The sequence below is a fragment of the Camelus dromedarius genome, chromosome X, assembly GCF_036321535.1.
Source record: "Camelus dromedarius isolate mCamDro1 chromosome X, mCamDro1.pat, whole genome shotgun sequence".
NCBI classification, from domain to species: Eukaryota; Metazoa; Chordata; class Mammalia; order Artiodactyla; family Camelidae; genus Camelus; species Camelus dromedarius.
Genome location: NC_087472.1, coordinates 51353658 through 51356659, shown reverse-complemented (window position 1 = coordinate 51356659; position 3002 = coordinate 51353658). Strand labels below are relative to the sequence as shown.

Here is a 3002-nt window from a genome sequence, read left to right as displayed (position 1 = left end):
CTTTTTATTTGCATCTGTGTTCTAAAGCTTAATAAGTGACCTTCAACACTACCTTCAGCTTAGTTATTTTACTAATTGATAGGATGGTGCTGCCCTTAACTGGAATACAGATCTGCTTAATTTCTTTTGATTTGGCAGTAGGATTCGGTCCCACACTAAGACAAAAGCCTTTTCATTATAAACCAGAATCTTTATCACACATGGTTAAAGACCACCATTGGAAAGAAATCTATTTGGCATGTTTAGTTTTCCAAACAATAGTTAACATTTATAGAATTTATACTATGTTCAGACATGGCATTGCATTAAAGTTGCTGTTAGAATTAGTGTAGCCCTTTAACAGTCAAATTATAATAATCTAAGAGCATCTCAGAACTTTCAAGATAGAAGAGACATTACAGATCTAATTTGCCAGCCTAACTGAAACTGAGTGAGGCAATAGTATTATTATGTACCTTTATTCTGAAATGTGCAAATTCAGGCATATCTATCAATCAAACTAAACTGGAGAAACAAAGCTGAGCGAAAAAGAGGTAGGCCTACAGTCTGCTCGAGATCAAAACTCACAAGAGGCAGGTTGAGGTTAGTAAAGATTCTCTCAAGGAAATTAAAGAAGACTTTAAAAAAGGAAAGATATCCCATGCTCTTGGATTGGAAGAATCAATATTGTTAAAATGGTCACACTGCCCAAGGCAATCTACAGATTTAATGCAATCCCTATCAAATTACCCAGGACATATTTCACAGAACTAGAACAAATCATAATAAAATTTATATGGAACCATCAAAGACCTAGAATTGCCAAAGCATTACTGAAGAGAAAGAAAGAGGCTGGAGGAATAACTCCCCAGACCTCAGACAATACTATAGAGCTACAGCCATCAAGACAGCATGGTATTGGTACAGAAACAGACATATAGACCAATGGAACAGAATAGAGAGCCCAGAAATGAACCCACAAACTTTTGGTCAACTCATCTTCGACAAAGGAGGCAAGAATATACAATGGAATAAAGACAGTCTCTTCAGCAAATGGTGTTGGGAAAACTGGACAGCAGCATGTAAATCAATGAAGCTAGAACATTCCCTTACACCATACACAAAAATAAACTCAAAATGGATCAAAGATTTAAACATAAGACAAGATAGAATAAACCTCCTAGAAGAAAACATAGGCAAAACATTATGTGACATACATCTCAAAAATGTTAAAAAAAAGATTCCCTCAGACCATTCCTTTTTTTTAATTTTTTAAACATTTTTTATTGATTTATAATCATTTTATAATGTTGTGTCAAATTCCAATGTTCAGCACAATTTTTCAGTCATACATGGACATATACACACTCATTGTCACATTTTTTTCTTGTGAGCTACCGTAAGATTTTGTGTATATTTCCCTGTGCTATACAGTATAATCTTGTTTATCTATTCTACAATTTTGAAATCCCAGTCTATCTCTTCTCACCCTCCGCCCCCTTGGCAACCACAAGTCTGTATTCTATGTCTATGAGTCTATTTCTGTCCTGTATTTACGCTTTGTTTTTTGTTTGTTTGTTTGTTTTTGTTTTTGTTTTTAGATTCCACATATGAGCGATCTCATATGGTATTTTTCTTTCCCTCAGACCATTTCAGTGAAGGGAGTTAGCTCCTTAGAAAACTAAGAAGGTAAGGGGTCTTTCCAATCTTGTGGTTATCATGTAGCTTAGTGAGTTTAAAGGCCTGTATTAGAATTCTAAGTGGAATTTAAGTCGCAGCAATTAATTAATTGCATATATGAAAGAGAGAGAGCCCGAGTTGATTTATCACAAATTTCTGGAATCATAAATGAAAAGTGCTTTCTTTAAAAAAAAAAACCTAGCTATGAACAGACTATGAATAAGATAAAGCATATTATTATAAGTTAATTAAAAAATTAAAACAGTACGTCACTTAACATCTTTTTTTTAAATTTTGCTCTGTAATAGCATTTTTTAAATCACTTGAAAGGGAATTGACTAATTCAGATTTTGACTGTACATTTTAATTTTATTTTGTGAGTCTTGATATAGTGAGAACCTAGAGTTTCTTTTAGCCCTAAAACCTCAACCTGAAACACAAGCGTTACCACTCTATTAGCTTTACCTCTTTGCTAGTAAACTTAAGCAGTAGCCTTACTCACTTCTTGTGGAAGGAAAACAGAGAAAAGGTAACCTTTGCAGAGCCTCCTATGCAGTCCCTGAGAACTGTCCTGCCAAAAGGGATCAGTGCTCACAACCACGTCACTCAGGCTGGCTCTCTTCACTCCTCACTCACCACTCCACACCACACACACACTCATATTCCTTTATGCCTTGCCAGAATTGTTCATATTTTCTTTGTAAAACTCTCCCCTGTCCTTTATATGTTGTCAAAGTTGCACGAGGGAGGTCATATGGGACAGTGGGTGGTTGGGGCACAATGGTATTGGTATCAAAGAAAACTGAGTTCAAATCTCAGCTCAGTCCCTCATTAGCTTTGTGACCCTAGGTGATTTTTTAAAAATTTATTTTATTTATTTTAATTTACTTATTGTTGTGTTATTTTTTTTTGGTGGGGGTAGGTAATTAGGTTTATTTATTTTTAATGGAGGTACTGGGGATTGAACCCAGGGCCTCATGCATGTTAAGCAGGTGCTCTACCACTTGAGCTATACCTTCCCCCCCTTGGTGATTTATTTGACCTGAGACTGAATTTCTATATCAGAAAAAATAGGCATAATAACAGAACCTAATTTATAGGGATGCTATGTTGTTTAAATGAACAATGAGAATAAGGAGCACTTTGATCAATATCTGGCATGTAGAAAGCCCTTAATAAATGGTTATCATTATTGTTATTCATTCAAGTTACAGGTCTGTTGTTTTTGTTACAAGGTTTCTGCTCATCCATGTCTATTTACAATTTTTTCAGTTCCAAATTTTTTTATATCTTGTCTTGCATCATCTTCTGTTTCTGTATTAAATGTAAAACAAACAAAAAAT

At 34.7% G+C, this 3002-nt stretch overlaps 1 non-coding gene across 1 annotated transcript; it reads right to left on the bottom strand.

Annotated features, from left to right (window-relative positions):
- Positions 1-2605: 2605 nt before the first annotated feature.
- TRNAV-AAC (transfer RNA valine (anticodon AAC)) lies at positions 2606-2679 on the bottom strand. Its single transcript has one exon. It is a non-coding gene; the product is annotated as a tRNA-Val (tRNA).
- Between the last annotated feature and the right edge of the window lie 323 nt (positions 2680-3002).